Below are 15,432 nucleotides of genomic sequence, written 5' to 3'. Positions count from 1 at the left end.
GATAAGTTACCAAATCGTAAAGAAATTATTTATGCAATTCCTGTAAAGGGAAATGCCTATTTATGTGCCCTCGTTTTCTTGGAAGTAGATCATAAATTTCTTATTGACTGGATGTGTAGGCATAAAATGACTATATTAGTACATATATTAAATTTTATTTTAACCAATACTGCAGTGCAGCTAGAAACTAGATATCAAAGAAAATGAGCAAATATGTACAAAGGACGGCATGAAACATCATTCATTAGCCATATGGCATTTCATAATGCAGTAAAAATTCCCTCAATTCTAGAGAAAGACGCTTGTCATAATCAGGTGTGCAGATGTAAGCGTGTCGCGTTTGCGGTGCTTTCTACAAAGGTATGCCAAAAGCGAGGATAATGGCCTCCCTTTTTTTTTCTTTTCTACCTGAGCGTCTGAAAAGGCTTGTTCTCCAGGTGTCTGACACAGCTGTGTGCCCACGACGCACGTGCAGGTGGTCACTTAACTTTCTTACGGAAATATTTACGACAGCAGTTTCCGCTACAGTGACAGTCTCAAATAAAAATATTTAACAGGTCAAGAATTTACGTTGCAAATGTGTAGAAACAAAATGCTATTGATATAACAGTGTCCAAAAATTTTCTTCGGCATTGTAATACATTCACGCATTTACACACATTTCATAACTCTTAAAGTACGTTTCTTGGTTTCCAACATCCTTTTTCACAAGTCAAGAGTCCCTACTCACTATTCATTACTCCTTACCTTATTACACATATACGTATCCATCGACACCCTTCAATATTTCATCAGTATAAATATGAAGCATAATCAAATAACTCATATAGCCTCAGCTTATTAATCATAAACATACCTCAGCAGCATAATACACAACGTCGTCGTAATAATATCATAACACCTCAGTCAAATCTCAAAAACGTCATAGCTTTCTGCAATAATTTCGAAACCTAAAGAAAATTCTCTGCTCATTTCAATAGTGTCATCTACCTCAAACGTACTTTAAAAATTATGATCTCATACCAAATACATCATTCAAAGCTCTCATAGTATCACAACGGTTCTGAAAAAATATGAACAGTTCACAAAGTAGACAAAATACAATTTCGTAAGTGTGAAGTTATGCAACGGTGTAATCACGAAACATCTGTCACTGACGTAATAAAAAAGTTTGTCTCTCTCAGTTAAATGATCAGATAGCTGTGTAATTTGTATTAGAGAAATATGGTACCGATGTGTAAAGTTATGTAAGCAAATACCATATTAGCTAGGGCTCCTTGTGCTTGCCAAACACATGGTACACAAAGTAAGCGTGTACCCCCCTGAGGATTATTGTAATTATACCCTCAGCTGTTACAGATTACAGCAATGGAATGAAATGTATCACGGAAAACTTTCTTTGTAATTCAAAAATCTTTAAAAATAAATGTTTTAAGTACAAAATTAATCACTCAAATACGTGTCCTGTAGCGCTAAATGTGCGTCTTGCTGTAAGATAATCTCTGTGAAAGTGTTGTAGTTATCGTCCTCCAAAAGCTAAGTACTGCAGAAGTCAATGTACTTACCTCATGATAAACAAAAGTGGAATGCTTTGCGTATATATATCTTACTTATTACGCTTATTGTTGTGATGAAGAAATTATTGTGCTGTAACGTATTGTTGTGCTACGGAAAAGGCTGTCTCCTTGTAGCTATACCACAAAAGTTACTACTAAAACATAATTTGCTTTCCAGAAGAATTCAGAAAAACCGTGCAGATATGAAACAGATACTCCACGAAAGCAACAATGTAAATTGTGTCACACATTAGTAACGTCGTGATATAATCGTGTAGCTGTCACATAAACTAACCACTGTGTCATCTGGTATCTCTCAGAAAGTACTTTAATTCAGAATGTATTTTCAAGTAAACCAAAATGTTGCATTAAAATCTCATTAGCAGTACCAGTATATGTTCTAAGTATGTGAGCCTTATAGTCGTTACATAATCGTGCAACTAACAAGCAAGAATGTACACACACAATAACACTGTGTCGTCTGTTCACAATAACAATGCATTCGTAATTTCTGTTTAAATAAGTTCTCTTTGTTCTTGACTGGATATTTAACTTTAAACATTGTTGCATGGTAACAGTTTCTAAAGCATACTAGCAACGTGAAGTGAAACGTTTTATGGCAAAGACAAAGTTAAAAAGCAGATTATCTTTCAATAAACGGTTTTACATGTGAAATGTGGTGTAAACCTTTACTCTTCCTAGTACGCAGAGTTTCGACTTGAATGCAATTATCATGCGGTATTCGTCCATAAAGAATACTGGAATTTTTCTCAAGGTTAGCGTCAATGTTATTTTTCTCTAACCCAGCCGGCGCACGCGGCTGCCTGCGGTGTGAGTCATTGTCTGTTTCTTTGTTGGCGTGCGTCGTTACTGGGATTAGGAGGCCTAACTTCCACAAATTCGCCTCGTCGAGAGGGCCCAGCTCTGTTTAAAGCTCGCCAGTTCTGATGGAATTCAGGTCTGTCGTTTTGTCGGTAGTTTACACAGTTTCTTTCGTGTCGGTCACGTAGTGGAGAATTTCTCCCTGAATCGTAACTGCACGTTGAACTGTTGCGTCTGAAATTATTCTGTCTCCCTTGATAATAATAGTTCTGATTACCATATTGTCTGTTTCTATGGTTATCTCTGTCATATTCATTACTACGGAAGTGCGATCTTTCTCTGTAACTATTACTCTACCAGTGGTTGTCATATGGGTGGTGTCTGTTTTGGTCACGATTTGCGTTGTAAGAATAACCTTTTCGTGTCCAGTTATTATTTCTTTCATCGCGGAATTGAGACGGATGTGACCTGTAGTTGTTGTGTTCCTGTTTTCGCGTCCCGCGACTGTCTGTGTCAATTTCTAATTCTTGTAAGAGTCCCTGAAAAGCTTCAATGTCGTCTTTGCAACGTCCTGCCACAATAATATTTCTTAAATGTTCAGGCAGTTTGATTAAGCAGATGCGGATGAGTTCTGAGGGGCTGTGTGGGTTTGAAAGATACTGATTCTTATGCAACATGTCTTCAAATTATTTCATAAGACTGGAAAATTCAGATTGTTCGAAACGTTTCATCATTATGATGCTATGTTTTACTCGGTCTTGTGTAGCTTGAGACCAATACGCTGAGAGGAAGGCATGATAAAATTCTCCTTCACTGTGACAATCGTGAATGACCGATCGCATTCTTACAGCTGGTTCATTCTCCAAGTAGTCACACATAAATTCTAATCTGTGTTCTAATGACCAGTTGGGAGGAAAACAATGAGAGAATTGATGGAGCCACGCTTGTGGATGAATGTCGTTGGCAGACTTCTTAAACGTTTTGAATTTACGTGTAGTAATGAACAGCTTATAATCAAAATCATCATGTCGGCGAGTCGCATGTGGGTCATTGTTACGTCATTTTGGCGGTTCCATCTCAAAATTTGGTGCACCTTGCCAATTCCTTTCATAATTACCGAAATGCCCTGTGCTATTATTTTGTGGCTTTTCCGTATTTCTAAGTTCCTCTTCCCGTGTTGGAGCGCGAGTGTCCTCTGAAATATGTAATTCTTGTATTACCTACGTCAACTGATCTTGTAGTTCCCGGATTTCTCTTTTGTACTGTGTATTGATTTGATTTTGATTTTGTTTGAATTTTCTAATTTGTTCATACTCTTCTGTGTCAGTGAAGGCTACGGGTCTTGTCATTCAGATCATCATCTACCTTTGTAGATAATTTAGTGACCTGATCCGAAAGTTCAGCTACTTTCTCCGATAGTGAACACATTTCCTCAGTGTGTTTTTCTGAACCAAGTTTCAGAGTGTCCATTTGTGTTGAAATCGAATCTACTGTGTTCTTTAAGTTTTCCTGAGTTTTTGCCAGTTGCATAACCGAATCGGTAGATGCAACTGAGTCAATTTTAGCCCACAAGGTCTCATGATTTTCATGAACAATGGTTTGCAGCTCTTGTATGGCTGCTTCGTGATTCTGTAATGCATTTTCATGCCGCGAAAAAATAGGTTGAAAATGCTCACAAATTTGTGTTTTTGCGTCATTACAGACTTTTTGACATTTCGATTCAATGTTATGTAACTCAGTAGTTAAATCTTCACGTGTTTGTTCAAGTGTGGTATCTAACTTCCGAAGATTTTGTTCCATTGTGTCTAACTTTTGAAGCTTTTGCTGTGTTTGTCTCTGATTTTGTTCCATTGTGTCTAACTTTTGAAGATTTTGTTCCATTGTGTCTAACTTTTGAAGATTTTGTCCCATTTGTCTCTGATTTTGTTCCATTTGTTGCATTAATTGCAATAATAATGTGTTAGTGTCTGGAATCTGTTTCTCTATGCTTTTTGGCAGTGCATTTTCACCGGCAACATTCACACTTTGACAAGCAGAAAATGTGTCTTGACTCATTTGAGAAAACGGTGAGGACGCAAAACCTGAATCTACAGTATTTGCAAAATTGTGTCCTATCATTTCGGATTCCTGAGGCGAGCTGTTGCCGACCGATCGATCGATAATGCTTCCCTGTTCACTACCTGTTTGACTGTCTACACCATTATTTACTGCCCGCTCCATCTCCCTATGCACAAGTACCAAATTACTACTTCGTGAAATGCTTATGAATTGATGGGAAATATTCGTACATCTGCACACCTGATTATGACAAGTGTCTTTCTACGAGAGTTGAGAGCTACTGACTTACGAAATGCCACATAGCTATTGAATGATGTTTTTATGCTTTGGTTTGCGTAATTGCTTATTTCATTTGATACCTGTTTTCCAGCTGTGTTACGGCATTAGTTTTATAAAATAAACTTAGATGCATTTGCTAATCTGAACACTTTCTGTCAACAGATCTATTAAATGATAATTTTGTAATTCACATTCTTTAAAAAAAGGTGCACTTGGGAAGGAAAGAACAATAAGAACGGACTAGTAACAGTAACTGGACACATAATTTTCTTTTCAAGTACATGGTAATATTTTTTTTTTACAATAAGTTGTTGTGGTGCACCACTTTAATTACATAGACATTAAGATGTGAATAGACATTTCCCTTTTCTGCATTGTTGTTTTTACTGTAATATTTTTTCTGCTTGAGCTATGTCATGTTTAGGTATAAGTTGCTGCTGTTTGCCAGGCATAGTGTTATTGAATTTGACTTTGTATTATTCTGTTAAGCCAGTTTTACTAATTATTTATTTTTATTGTTTGCTGCACATTGCCTTATATTAGTTGTAAGATTACAATTGCTTTGCTAATTTCTTAATGCTGCTTGCTTCGCAAATCTGCGTTTTCTTTCATTGCTGTTTATATTAATTGTTTTTGTGATGCTGCATTGCCTCGTCCCTTGGTATATATATCTGAGCTCAGTAGATTTAAGTTAGCTTAAGAGGAGTAGACTATATAAGAAACTAACTATGATGAATTTATAAGAAATGCATTGAGAAGCTATCAGAAAATGGTCTAGCAAAAAAAAAAAAAAAAAAAAAGAAAAAAGAAAAGAAAAAGGGATACTGTACAGTGGAGACAAACTATTTTTGACAGAGGATGTGAACAGAATACAGACAGCAGGCTTAGGTAGTGAAAGGTGGCTACACTGTGCCACTGCGCCAGAGATTGCGCCAAAGAGTACTATTAAGCCGCCTCCACAGTGCTTGTTGGGAGCTCATGGCAGTCAGTGCTAGTTATGTGATCGTAGCAGTGTGCTTGTTGTGACATCGGAGAGGACAGTGTGTGTTAAGAACTCATAGAGACAGTGTGTGCGTGGGCAGAGCTCGTGGTTGTCGTGAAGTTGGAGCGAGATGTAGTAGTAAAGAGCGTTGTTTCATGTCTTATGCAGTTATTTGATGGGAGAGATAGCAGATGTTATTGTAATGAGTGCATTTCGTCAATATATATGAAGGTAAAATTTATAATGTTCCTTTATTAGTTGTGTATCTGAAATAATGTGTCACTACAGGTTCAGTCAACAAAGCATCTGGCTTGTGTTCTTGGATTAGAGTGTAATTGTGATTTTTTTGCGTAATTGTAGTTTTTCTAAATTTCTTTTGTCACGTCAGTATAGTTGGTATTTAAAAATTCTTGTCTTGTTGGAAAAGAACCGTGCCAGATGTGGGCGTTGAGTCACACTCCCACATATGAACATTTATTTGCTTATGCTGATATGATGCTAATGGCCTGTTTGCTGCTATGCGTATATATTGTATATTTATACATTTCTGTTTTGTTGTCATAACTACTCTTCAATTTAGAATATAGCAATGCTGATGTACAGTGTACAAACATAGAGTTTAGGTCACACTATGGTATTAATTATAGATTGTTCGCTTGGCAGAGCCTCGTTGTAAGAATTATGCTGCATCCACTTGTTGACATTCTGTTCTCTACTGGTCTATTTACTCGCTATTGCTTGTTTTGCTTACGCTCAGTGCCTTACATTTTTAAGATAAGAAAATTAACTGCTATAATTCGACGAACGACATTGGTACAAAGAACTTCGTTGAGGTCACATGCGCTGAGGTTTTATGGAAGCTGTATAAATTTATGCTAATAGGAAGGAAGCTGACATGACATACCAAAACTAGGTTTAGACCATTGACAGTTATTACACTGCATTTTTCGCGAGCAATTGAAATAGGAAGTGACACTTGACACAAGAAACACTCCACATGTTTGCTTCTGCCATAATTCTTGAAGTGGTGTACACACTGTGAAATATTATGATCATTCACATTCCGTAATCGTACTTAATTACTGAGAGTTATTCGAACTAAGTCTGTTAGAGGACATGTATGCATTTCTTTTGTTTATAATTCATAATGAGTAGAAGATTTGGCTCAGATGGATTACACAGAGGTAGTGTGTTGACAATGTGTCTTCGGATTGTATGGGATGATGAGGTTTGCATTAGGATTTTATCTGTACTTGTTCGAGGAGACTGACTAGAGGAAAGAGTTGTTATGGAAGTGAAATGATATTGGTAATAAGGTTTATATGTATCGACGCATTGAAGAGGTATTATTGAGGTATTATTGAGATTGTGTGAAGTTGATGATTATTGGAGTTTTGGTGGATAAGAGGTAAAGTAAGTGAGGAGCATATATTGGCAATAAGGTTTATATGTATCGACGCATTGAAGAGGTATTATTGAGATTGTGTGAAGTTGATGATTATTGGAGTTTTGGTGGATAAGAGGTAAAGTAAGTGAGATGCATATTTTTTTTGTTGGTCTTATGGAACAAGGAGGATGAAGATAGCAGACTAGAACACTAAAATAGAAGGAAGATAGTCTATACACACACTTTGTTAAATCACTAAGCAGTATATACTTTTTTTTGGAGAGAGGAAGTAATTGCATATCTTGGCTCACTGACAGTTGTTCAACAACAGTACATTTTGATCTGGCTTGGCAAACATTGGTCTTGACATGATGACTATGACGTTGACTTAACTATTATTGACTGTTATACATTGCTGCCACTACCACTTGATACACATGATGAGCATCAAATTTTGACAGAATTGCATTTACACAGTTAACACTATTCAATTACACAGTAGTACTTAATGTGAATGAAAGATGAGTGAGTGTGTTCTGTGTGTTTTCCTTTATTAATCCTACCCACCTATCTCCTAAATATTATTTTGTTTGTTTGTAGTGGCTTGCACTGACACCCATAAATATTATAGGTTTTCTGATATTTGAGTATTTGTAATAGTTAATATGAAAATTATCTGACATCATTTGTGTGTTTGTTATGATTTGTATGTTTAGTGTAAAAGCATTTGTATGTGCATTCAAACTATTGTTCATGCCTGAACTGTCTGATTAGTGAAGATAAATATTGTGAACTGTTACCTGCACTTTTTCAACGTAATGTGTGACACTTAGGAATGATTAATTTCTGCTGATGAACTGTGTGATCAGTGATAGTGAATATTATGGACTGTTACTTGTACTTTTTCTACATGATTGGTGCCACTAGGACATGTTTAATTTCTGCTGATGAACAGTGTGATCAGGGATAGTGAATATTATGGACTGTTACTTGTACCTTTTCTACATGATTGGTGCCACTAGGACATGTTTAATTTGTGCTTATATACTCTGATGAACAGTGTGATCGGTGATAGTGAATATCATGGACTGCTCTCTGCACCCGCTCAACATTGCTGGGTGCAACTAATGGAACTGCTTCTACTCAAATGAAGTCACTTGTTGGTGTCTACACCTGCTCAACATTACTGGGTGCACAGATGAAGCTACTTCTATGGAAATGATGTCACTTGCCGGTGTCTGCACCTACTCAACATTGCTGGGTGCCACTGTTAGAACTGTTTCTACTGAAATGATGTTACTTCTTGCTGTCTGCACCTACTCAACATTGCTGGGTGCCACTGATGGATTGCTTCTACTGAACTAATGTGACTTGTTGCTGTGTGTACCTCTTCAACATTGCTGGGTGCCACAGATGGAACTGCTTCTACTGAAATAATGTCACTTGTTGCTGTCTGCACCTACTCAACATTGCTGGGTGCCTCTGATGGACTGCTTCTACTGAACTAATGTGACTTGTTGCTGTGTGTACCTCTTGAACTTTACTGAGTGCCACTGTTAGAACTGTTTCTACTGAAATGATGTTACTTTTTGCTGTCTGCACCTACTCAACATTGCTGGGTGCCACAGATGGACTGTTTTTACTGAAATGATATCACTTGTTGGTGTCTGCACCTGCTCAACATTGCTGGGTGCAACTGATGGACTGCTTCTACTGAAATGAGGTCACTTGTTGGTGTCTGCACCTGCTCTCAACATTGCTGGGTGCAACTGATGAACTGTTTTTACTGAAATGAAGTCACTTGTTGCTGTCTGCACCTACTCAACATTGCTGGGTGCCACTGTCAGAACTGTTTCTACTGAAATGATGTTACTTCTTGCTGTCTGCACCTGCTCAACATTGCTGGGTGCAACTGATGAACTGTTTCTACTGAAATGATGTCACTTGTTGGTGTCTGCACCTACTCAACATTGCTGGGTGCCACTGTTAGAACTGTTTCTACTGAAATGATGTTACTTATGAACTGCTTCTACTGAAATGATGTCACTTGTTGCTGTCTGCACCTACTCAACATTGCTAGGTGCCACTGATGGACTGCTTTTACTGAAAAGATGTCACCTGTTAGTATTTTTTTTGTATAAACTAATCATTGAAAGCATTTTATGTGAACATTTGTATAAACTGATTTTTTGTATATTGTGTAAACTATTATGTAAAGTCACATGTATGAAAAGAAGTTGTATTGCTTACTGTATTTCATATATTAGGTTAGTAAAAGGTCAGTGCAAAGCCAAAATTTTTAACTAATTATGTGATATTTAGGTATTAATATTATCTTTTATTTTTGTCTGTATTTTTCTGGACGAATTTGGTGGTATTTTCACCACCAATGTTGGCAAAAATACCATCAAATTCTGGCCTGTGGAGGAGGGGCATATGAAAGGTGGCTACACTGTGCCACTGCGCCAGAGATTGCGCCAAAGAGTACTATTAAGCCGCCTCCACAGTGCTTGTTGGGAGCTCATGGCAGTCAGTGCTAGTTATGTGATCGTAGCAGTGTGCTTGTTGTGACATCGGAGAGGACAGTGTGTGTTAAGAACTCATAGAGACAGTGTGTGCGTGGGCAGAGCTCGTGGTTGTCGTGAAGTTGGAGCGAGATGTAGTAGTAAAGAGCGTTGTTTCATGTCTTATGCAGTTATTTGATGGGAGAGATAGCAGATGTTATTGTAATGAGTGCATTTCGTCAATATATATGAAGGTAAAATTTATAATGTTCCTTTATTAGTTGTGTATCTGAAATAATGTGTCACTACAGGTTCAGTCAACAAAGCATCTGGCTTGTGTTCTTGGATTAGAGTGTAATTGTGATTTTTTTGCGTAATTGTAGTTTTTCTAAATTTCTTTTGTCACGTCAGTATAGTTGGTATTTAAAAATTCTTGTCTTGTTGGAAAAGAACCGTGCCAGATGTGGGCGTTGAGTCACACTCCCACATACAGAACAGTTACTCTTGTGCTCATTGGTTTCGTAGATTTTTATAGTTGCTGGGGTCTTAATTAATTAACTGTGTTTACGAAAATTTTCTTACATTGTTCTTTGCAGTCAGATAGCGTAATAATACTAGTCAGGGCCAACCGATTACGAGACGTACGTAATCGGACATACAGCTACTAAAAAAAATCATTTTCAATTATATATATAAATTAAGCCCCCATGCAGTAGGACTTTTGGGAATAATGATGAATGAAGGGAGATCTCCAAGAAGCAAAGAAAGTTTTGTTTGCAAAATACTGCAGTAAAACAAACCCTGTCCTTTCCTCTTTGCTGCTTTTTCTGAATATGTAATTGTGTGTTGTCCTTTCCTTTTGGTGTTATCCCACTATGTGTTTGTGTACCATTGTGTATTTGTTTTCTTCCTGTCTCTGTGTAGTATCATAGAATTTTTTCTTCTTCTAATATTAAGCTACATTCACTATGATGAGGAATACTGTTCTCCTCAAATATAATTGGCATTAATAATATGTTATTTACCTTGTAAAGATGTTTAGACATTATTTATTCTGTTTTGTTTTAATGCTCATGTGTAAAGTTGATGTTTCGAAAGTTATTCTGATCTTTTATGTATGTACTCATGTCATAATTCCTGTAAAGCTTGTACTACAAATGTTATCTGTATTGTTATGTTTTTAATGATGTATTTTGTACCTTTGTAATTGTATTCTTATGTTATAAAATTGTAATTGACACCAGTTCATCATATTATTAACTTGTAAGTTCCATTTCACTGCACACTTTTCTGTTGGTCATAGTATATGGACAATATGTGAGAAGTAGGGACTGTTAGTGTTTGAACATGTGTTAATAATTCAGCAAGGGACTGGATAACAGCATTGCTGGTTCTAAGGACAATTCCAAAAACTTTGTGAGTGCACAAGTGGTGGTTTATGGACTTGCTATCTTCTCTGCAAGACTCTTCGATGGTGATTGTGCACCTGCACAGTCGCAGCAGATGGCTGATGGCCACCTCTACAAGGACTACAGTGGGTCTACACCTTTGATGACCCACCAATACCATTATTTCTACAAGGACTACAGTGGGTCTACACCTTTGCTAACTCACCAGTACCATTATTTCTACTAGGACTGCAGTGGGTCTGCACCTCTAGTGGCCCACCAATACCATACTCTCTACCAGGACTGCAGTGGGTCTACTCTGTGATGACCTACCTACCAATATTCATCAACTTCGACTGACTCTGCTGTGGGTTTGCTCTGTTGTGGCCCATTACCTGTCAGCATATCAAAAGTCAGCACTGTCTTTCTGTTGGAAGAACAACACTACTTCTTCAAGACAGCATGGAAATCCACTACTTCTGTGTGCAATTTCTTTTACTAATGAGACTTTGTGAAAAACAAAAACTGTAATTACTATTATGATGAATGATCAGGACTGTCTTTATGGACTGTGAGAAAATTTTAGCTTTTGACCAACATTGTATCAATAAGTGTGTGGAGTGGATATCTTTGTTAGTGTAATTATGAAAAATTTTATCAAATCATTATTGGCCACTGGCCAAATCAATTTGTAAAATTTTTTGTGGGGAGCATGGGGGCTATGTAAATAGGCTGTTTATGTTTTCTTATTGGCAACGCTACATAGCGCTCTGTATGAAAATCACTGGTTGTGCAGTGTGCGGTCTGTGGCTAGTTTGCATTGTTGTCTGCCATTGTATTGTTGGGCAGCTGGATGTTAACAGCGCATAGCGTTGAGCAGTTGGAGGTGAGCCGCCAGCAGTGGTGGATGTGGGGAGAGAGACGGCGGAGTTTTGTAATTTGTCATGAACTGCTATATATATTATGACTATTAAGGTAAATACATTGTTTGTTCTCTATTAATATCTTTCATTTGCTAACTATCCCTATCAGTAGTTAGTGCCCTCTGTAGTTTGAATCTTTTATTTAGCTGGCAATAGTGGCGCTCGCTGTATTGCAGTAGTTCGAGAAACGAAGATTTTTGTGAGGTAAGTGATTTGTGAAAGGTATAGGTTAAAGTTACTCAGGGCCATTCTTTTGCAGGGATCTTTGATAGTCAGATTGCGTTGCGCTAAAAACATTGTGTGTCATTTTAAGCATAGTCTTGTACAATTTTTCTAAGGGGACGTTTCAATATGAGAAATACACAAATATGGGAAACACGCAAATATGGGAAACACACAAACATGGGAAAAACGCAATTATGGAAAAACGCAAATATAAGAAAAAGCAAATACGGGAAAATGGCAAATATGGGAAAAACGCATGTAGGTGAAAAACGCATATAGGTGAAAGACGAATATATGGAAAAAAAGCATATATGGGAGAAACGCATATATGGGAAAAACGCAACTGTAGGAAAAACTCAAATATGGGAAAAACTCAAATCTGGTAAAAACGCAAGTGTGGGACAAACGCAAATAATGAGACAAACGCAAATAAGGGAAAAACGCAAATATGGGAAAAATGCAAACATGGGAAAACCGCAAACATGGGGAAAACCCAAACATTGGAAAAACGCAAATATGGGAAAAATGTAATATGGGAAAAACCCATATATTGGAAAAACGACAAATGGAGAAACGCCAATATGGCAAAAACCAAATATGGGAAATACGCAAATATGGGAAAAACACAAATATGGGAAAAACACACATATGGGAAACACGCAGATGGGGGAAACAAGCAAATATGGGGAAAACGCAATTATGGGAAAAGAGCATATATGGGAAATACGCAAATATGGGAAAAACACAAATATGGGAAAACGCGTATGGGAAAAACGCAAAAAAGGGAAAAACACAAATATGGCAAAAACGCATATAGGGGAAAAACGCATATATGGAAAAAACGCATATATTGGAAAAACGCAAATAAGGCAGAAACGCAAATATGGGGAAAACGCAAATACGGGAATAACGCAAATATGGGAATAACGCAAATGTGGGAAAAACGCAAATGTGGGAAAAACGCAAATGTGGGAAAAACGCAAATATGGGAAAAACGTAAATATGGGAGAAACGCAAATATGGGAAAAACCAAATATGGGAAAATCGCAAATATGGGATCAATTCAAATATGGGAAAAACGCAAAAATGGGAGAAATGAAAATATGGGAAAAGCGAAAGTATGGGAAAAACTAAAATATGGGGAAGTGCAAATATGGGAAAAACGAAAATATGGGGAAAGTGCAAATATGGGAAAAACGCATATATGGGAAAAACGCAAGTATGGAAAATACGCAAATATGGGAAAAATTCAAATATGGGAAAAACGCAAATATGAGAAAAACGCAAATATGGATAAAACCCAAATATGGGAAAAACGCAAATATGGGAAAAACGCATATATGTCAGTATCCAAATATGGGAAAAACGCAAAAATCGGAAATACACAAATATGCGAAACATGCAAATATGGGAAACACGCAACTATGGGAAAGACGCAAATATGGGAAAAACGCAAATATGAGAAATATGCAAATATGGGAAAAACGCAAAAATGCAAAACGCAAATATCGGAAAAATGTAACTATGGTATAAACGCAGATAAGGGAAAAAAGCAAATATGGGAAGAACGCAAATATGGGACAAATGCAAATATGGGACAAATTCAAATATGGGACAGACGCAAATATGGGAATTATGCAAATATGGGACATACGACAATATGACACAAACGCAAATATGGGACAAATGCAAATATGGGACAAACGTAAAAATGGGACAAACGCAAATCTGGGAGAAGAGAAATGTTGGGCACAACTTGACTAAAGTAAGGAATCGGTTGGTAGCATGGGTTCATGAGTAATGTGAAAAACACAAATATGGGAAATACGCAAATATGAGAAAAACGAAAATATGGGGGAAGAGAAATGTGGGGCACAACTTGAATAAAGTAAGGAATCAGTTGGTAGCATGGGTTCATTAGTAATGTGAAAATCGCAAAAATGGAAAAAACGCAAATAATGGAAAAACGCAAACATGGGAAAAACGTAAATTTGTGAAGAAAGCAAATTTTAAAACCTTTAGTATGGGAACAACGCAAGTACGGGTAAAACGCAAATATGGGAAGAAAGCAAATATGTGAAAAACGTAAGTACGTGAAAAACACAAGCATGGGAAAAACGAAAGTACGGGAAAAACACAAGTACAGGGAAAACGAAGTACGGGGAAAACGCAAGTACAGGGAAAACGCAAGTATGGGATAAGCGCAAATGGGAAGAAAGCATATGCGAAAAACGCAGATATGGGAAAAACGCATATGGCACAAATGCATTTGGGACAACGCATCTATGGGACATACGCAACTATGGGACAAATGCAAATATGGGACAAATGCAAATATGGGACATATGCCAATATGGCACAAACGTAAATATGGGACAATCGCAAAAATGGGAAAAACGCAATAATGGGAAAATCCCAAATATGGGACAAATGCAAATATGGGACAAACGCAAATATCGGACAAACGCAAATATCGGACAAACACATGTATGGGGCAGTCGCAAAATTGGGACAATCGCAAATATGGGACATTGACAAATATGGGAGAAGGTAAATTTTGGGACACAACTTGACTAAAAGAAGGAATCAGTTGGTAGCATGGGTTCATGAGTAATGGTAGATAAGCAAATATATGAGAAGAGAATTTTGTGGCAAACCTTCAGTAGAAGAAGGTAACGGTTGGTAGGATGGGTTAATGAGTATTGGGAAAAACCCTAATATGGGAAAAACGCAGCTGTGTAAAACGCAAGTATAGGTAAAACGCAAGTATGCGTAAAATCCAAGTATGGATAATACTCAAGTTTGGGGATAACGCATGTACAGGGAAAATGCAAGTATGGCTAAAATGCAAATATGGGAAAAACGCAAATATGGGAAAAACGCATATGAGACAAACGCAACAATGAGAGAAACGAAACAATGGGACAAACGCAAATATGGGACAAATGAAAATATTTGACCAACGCAAATATGGGGCAATAGCAAATATGGGACAAAAGCAAATATGAGAGGAGAGAAGATAAATATTTGGCACAACTTGACTAAAAGAAGGAATCGGTTGGTAGCATGGGTTCATGAGTAATGGGAAAAACGCAAATATGGGTAAAACACAGATATGGGAAAAACGCAAATATAGGAAAAACGCGAATATAGGAAAAACGCAAATATAGAACGAAAGCAAATATGGGAAAAACGTAAATATGGGAAAAATGCAAATATGTGAAAAATGCGATAATGCTAAAATGCAAATATGGGAAAAATGCAAATATGTGAAAAATGCAAATATAGGAAAAACGCAAATATGGGAA

This window comes from Schistocerca americana, chromosome 11, assembly GCF_021461395.2.
Source record: "Schistocerca americana isolate TAMUIC-IGC-003095 chromosome 11, iqSchAmer2.1, whole genome shotgun sequence".
Taxonomy (NCBI): Eukaryota; Metazoa; Arthropoda; class Insecta; order Orthoptera; family Acrididae; genus Schistocerca; species Schistocerca americana.
The sequence above is the reverse complement of the archived record's forward strand: the minus strand, read 5'-3'. Positions refer to the sequence as shown.